Here is a 5,880-nt window from a genome sequence, read left to right as displayed (position 1 = left end):
GACCTCTCCTCCCGCTTTTGTTAATATATTTGAACTTTAGTCAGACATTCACACCTACTTGTAGCCGAACACCACCTCTCTAGCTTTTGATGAGGTATGGTCCGGGATTCTTACCGTTTCTAACACATTTTTCAGCAATTATGGTAGGATATTCACACCTTCTTGCAGCTGAACACCTCCTCTCCCACTTATGATCATGTGCGGATTGATTTTCGAAAATTTTCTTTCAAGTTTTCTAGCAATTAATAATGGACAATTAGACCTTCTTGCAGCTGAACACCTCCGCTCCCGCTTTTGATCATACATTGTCAGGCATTCGCACCTTGTCTTACCCGCTTTTTACAAACTTTAGTCGAACATTCACACCTTTTTGCAGCCGAACACAGTTTTTTGCAGCCGAATTTGGGCATTCGCACCTTTTCATACCCACTTTTTACCAACTATGGTCGGACATTCACACCTTCTTGTAGCCGAACACATCCAGTCCTGCTTTTGATGATGTATGGTTGGGCATTCGCACCTTTTTTTTTTACCCATTTTTGAGGAATTATGGGTGGACATTCACACCTTCTTGCAGCTGAACACCTCCTCTCCCACTTATGATCATGTGCGGTTGGATATTCGAAAATTTTTTTTCATGTTTTCTAGAAATTATTAATGGACATTCAGACCTTCTTGTAGCCGAACAACTCCGCTCCCGCTATTGATTGTGTACAGTCCGGTTTTTTAACCTTTTCTTACCCGCTTTTTACCAACTATGGTCGGACATTCGCAGCATCTTACAGCGGAACACCTCCGCTCCCTCTTTTGATGGTGTATGTTCGGGCATTCGAACTTTTTCTTACCCGCTTTTTACAAACTATGGTCGGACATTCAAACCTTCTCGTAGCAGAACACATCCACTTCTTCTTTTGATGATGTATGGTTGGGCATTGGCACCGTTTCTAACACATTTTTCAGCAATTATGGTAGGACATTCACACCTTCTTGCAGCTGAACACCTCCTCTCCCAATTATGATCATGTGCAGATTGATTTTCGAAAATTTTCTTTCATGTTTTCTAGCAATTAATGATGGACATTTAGACCTTCTTGCAGCTGAACACCTCCGCTCCCGCTTTTGATCATACATTGTCAGGCATTCGAACCTTGTCTTACAAACTTTAGTCAAACATTCACACCTTTTTGCAGCCGAACACAGTTTTTTTCAGCCGAAGTTGGGCATTCGAACCTTTTCATACCCACTTTTTACCAACTATGGTCGGACATTCAAACCTTCTTGTAGCCGAACACATCCAGTCCTGCTTTTGATGATGTATGTTCAGGCATTCGAACCTTTTCTTACCAGCTTTTTACAAACTATGCTCGGACATTCAAACCTTCTTGTAGCCGAACACATCCACTCCTGCTTTTGATGATGTATGGTTGGGCATTCGAACCTACTTGTTGCCCGCTTTTCATTAATTATGGGTGGACATTCACACCTTGTCGCAGCCAAACACCTCCGCTCCCTGTTTTGATCATGTATGGTTGGACATTCGCACCTTTTCTCACCCGCTTTTTGCAAACTATGGTCGGCCATTCACAGCTTCCTCTCCACCATACTTCTATGGTGGGATATTCCCACCCACTTGCATCCGAAGACCTCCGCCCCCACTTTTGTTGATATTTAGTCGGTCATTCGCACCTTACCCACTTTTGGCAAACTATGGCCTTCTTGCAGCCAAAAACCTCTGATCTCGCTTTTGATGATGTAAGGTTGGGCATTCAGACCTTGCTTCACCTGCTTTTCACCAAATATAGTCGGACATTCACACCTTCTTGCAGCCGAACACTTCCGCTCCACCTTTTAGTTTTCTATGGGGCATTCACACCTTTTTTTTCACCGCATTTTATAAAAACACCACAGGAACACCGTATTGAGGCTTTGTTCTGACCGCTCATTCGGTGTCGCGTTTCGTTCAAGCAATTCGCCTGGTTAGCCCGCACTCGGCTCGCTCCCAGAGCCGTGTTAAAGTCTACTTCGCATTCACTCTCTTTTCTCAGCAGACTAAAAGAAAGTTTCATCTTGGGCTCCCTGAAACTTCCATCCTGCACCGCTGTTTGCTTTTTCACAAGAGCAGAGGAGAGCGCACCGTTCCCAGGGGCACTACAGTACCGGGTCGATGCTTGGAGTGAACGGAGCAAGCTCCTTTTTCAACTCCTATTGATACAAATCCATTTAATATGTAGTCCTCGCATAGAGGACACATCAGACATTAAACTGATAAGAACAGATACTACACTTGAATCATGCAGAACTCCTCAAAAGGGAGGTATGGCTTAATCACAAGTGTGGCTCTTTCTCATTCAGGGTAATATGAGGAAGTTTATGCTTGAAATATATGTAGAAATGGGTACATATGAAGGACAAAGCAGTGTTAACTTAGTTTGCGTGAAGAAATTCATTTTATACATAAAATCCGAAATCGTGCAGAACTCATGAAAATAAGCTTATTCTCGGATTCCTAAAACTTTTGATTTGCACTTTCTTTTACTGCAAAGTACAACGTTGTTTTTTGTTGAAATCTATCTAGACATTGATAAATACCAGCCAAAACTCTGCTGCCACTTTTGATAATTTATGGTTGGGCATTCTTACCTTTTCTTACCCGCTTTTTACAAATTATGATCTTACATTCACACCTACTTGCAGTCGAACACCTTCTCATCCACTTATGATCATGTGCGGTTGGGCTTTCGCACCTTTTCTTACCCATTTTTCAGTAATTATGGGTGGATATTCAGACCTTCTTGCAGCTGAAAACCTCCGCACCTCTTTTGATCATACATTGTTGGGCATTCACACCTTGTCTTACCCGCTTTTTACAAACTTTAGTCGGACATTCAAACCTTCTTGCAGCTGAACCACCTCCGCTCCCTGTTTTGATCATATATGGTCTGGCAATACTACCTTTTCTTACCCGTTTGTGAGTAATTATGGCTGGACATTCACACCTTCTTGCAGCCGAACACAACCTCTCCCGCTTTTGATGATATATGGTCCGGCATTCTTACCTTTTCTAACACATTTTTCAGTATTTGAACCTTCTCTTACCCGCTTTTTACAAACCATGGTTGGACTTTCATACCTTCTTGTAGCTGAACAACTCCACTCCTGCTTTTGATGATTTATGGTTGGACATTCGCATCTTTTCCTACCCATTTTTCAGTAATTATGGGTGGATATTCACATCTTCTTGCAGCTGAACACCTCCGCTCCCGCTAATGATCATGTAAGGTTTGATATTCGAAAATTTTCTTTCATGTTTTAAAGCAATTATTAATGGACATTCACACCTACTTGCAGCCGAACACCACCTCTCCCGCTTTTGATGATGTATGGACCGGCATTCTTACCTTTTCTAACACATTTTTCAGCAATTATGGTTGGAGAATCACACCTACTCACAGTCGAACAACTCCGCTACCGCATTTGATGGTGTATAGTCGGGATTTCTCACCCTTTCTCATCAGCTTTTTGCAAATTATTCTCTGACAGTCACACCTACTTGCAGTCGAACAGCTCTGCTCCCGCTTTTGATTATGTTTGGTTAGATATTCGAACCTTTTCTTAACTGCTTTTTTACAAACTTTGGTCGGACGTTCACACCTTCTTGCAGCCGAACACCTACGCTTCCGGTTTTGATAGTGTATATTCGGGCATACGAACCTTTTCTTACCCGCTTTTTACAAACCATGGTCGGACTTTCACACCTTCTCTTAGCTGAACAACTCCGCTCCCTCTTTTGATTGTGTACAGTCGGGTATTTTAACCTTTTCTTACCCGCTTTTTACCAACTATGATCGGACATTCACACCGTCTTACAGCGGAACACCTCCGCTCCCTCTTTTGATGGTGTATGTTCGGGCATTCGAACCTTTTCTTACCCGCTTTTACAAACCAGGGTCGGACTTTCACACCTTTTAGTAGCCGAACAACTCCGCTCCCGCCATTGATTGTGTACAGTTGGGTATTTTAACCTTTTCTTACCCGCTTTTTACCAACTATGGTCGGACATTCACACCGTCTTACAGCGGAACACCTCCTCTCCCGCTTATGATCATGTACGGTTTGATATTCGAAAATTTACTTTCTTGTTTTAAAGCAATTATTGATGGACATTCAAACCTTCTTTTTGATTGTGTATAGTCGGGCTTTCGAGCCTTTTCTTCCCGGTTTTTACAAACCATGGTGTGACTTTCACACCTTCTTGTAGCCAAACAACTCCGCTCCCGCTATTGATTGTGTACAGTCGGGTATTTTAACCTTTTCTTACCCGCTTTTTACCAACTATGGTCGGACATTCACACCGTCTTACAGCGGAACACCTCTGCTCCCGCTTTTGATGGTGTATAGTCGGGCTTTCGAACCTTTTCTTACCCGCTTTTTACAAACTATGGTGGGACATTCAAACCTTCTTGTATCCGAAAACCTCCGCTCTCTCTTTTGATCATACATTGTCGGACATTCGCACCTTTTCGTACCCGCTTTTTACAAACCATGGTCGGACTTTCACACCTTTTAGTAGCCGAACAACTCCGCTCCCGCTATTGATTGTGTACAGTCGGGTATTTTAACCTTTTCTTACCCGCTTTTTACCAACTATGGTTGGACATTCACACCTTCTTACAGCAGAACACCTCCGCTCCCTGTTTTGATTATGTATGGTTTGACATTCGCACCTTCTCTCACCCGCCTTTTACTATGGTCGGCCATTCACAGCTTCCTCTCCACCATACTTGTATGGTGGGATATTCACACCCACTTGCATCCGAAGACCTCTGCCCCAAATTTTGTTGATATTTAGTCGGACATTCGCACCTTACCTGCTTTTGGCAAACTATGGCCTTCTTGCAGCCAAACACCTCTGATCTCGCTTTTGATGATGTAAGGTTGGGCATTCAGACCTTGCTTCACCTGCTTTTTACCAAATATAGTCGGACATTCACACCTTCTTGCAGCCGAACACTTCCGCTCCACCTTTTAGTGTTCTATCACACCTTTTTTTCACCGCATTTTATACATTATGGTTGGAAATTTTCAACCACTCTCATCCGAAGACCTCTCCTCCCGCTTTTGTTAATATATTTGAACTTTAGTCGGACATTCAAACCTTCTTGCAGCTGAACCACCTCCGCTCCCTGTTTTGATCATATATGGTCTGGCAATACTACCTTTTCTTACCCGTTTGTGAGTAATTATGGCTGGACATTCACACCTACTTGCAGCCGAACACAACCTCTCTCGCTTTTGATGATGTATGGACCGGCATTCTTACCTTTTCTAACACATTTTTCAGCAATTATGGTCGGAGATTCACACCTACTCACAGCCGAACAACTCCGCTCCCGCATTTGATGGTGTATAGTCGGGCATTCTCACCCTTTCTCATCAGCTTTTTGCATATTATGATCTGACATTCACACCTACTTGCAGTCGAACAGCTCTGCTCCCGCTTTTGATTATGTATGGTTGGATATTCGAACCTTTTCTTAACTGCTTTTTACAAACTTTGGTTGGACGTTCACACCTTCTTGTAGCCGAACACATGCACTCCTGCTTTTGATGATGTATGGTTGGGCATTCGCACCTTTTTTTTACCCATTTTTCAGGTATTATGGTAGGACATTCACACCTTCTTGCAGCTGAACACCTCCTCTCCCACTTATGATCATGTGTGGTTTGATTTTCGAAAATTTTCTTTCATGTTTTCTAGCAATTATTGATGGACATTTAGACCTTCTTGCAGCTGAACACCACCTCTCCCGATTTTGATTATGTATGGACCGGCATTTTTACCTTTTCTAACACATTTTTCAGCAATTATGGTTGGAGATT

At 42.7% G+C, this 5,880-nt stretch overlaps 1 non-coding gene across 1 annotated transcript; it reads right to left on the bottom strand.

Annotated features, from left to right (window-relative positions):
* Nucleotides 1-2,123: 2,123 nt before the first annotated feature.
* On the bottom strand, nucleotides 2,124-2,314 carry LOC140287541 (U2 spliceosomal RNA). Its single transcript, XR_011911690.1, has one exon. It is a non-coding gene; the product is annotated as a U2 spliceosomal RNA (small nuclear RNA).
* Nucleotides 2,315-5,880: the final 3,566 nt, after the last annotated feature.

Source organism: Leuresthes tenuis, unplaced genomic scaffold, assembly GCF_036924035.1.
Source record: "Leuresthes tenuis unplaced genomic scaffold, fLeuTen1.0.hap1 SCAF_144, whole genome shotgun sequence".
Classification (NCBI taxonomy): domain Eukaryota; kingdom Metazoa; phylum Chordata; class Actinopteri; order Atheriniformes; family Atherinopsidae; genus Leuresthes; species Leuresthes tenuis.
This window is presented reverse-complemented; position numbering and strand designations above follow the sequence as displayed.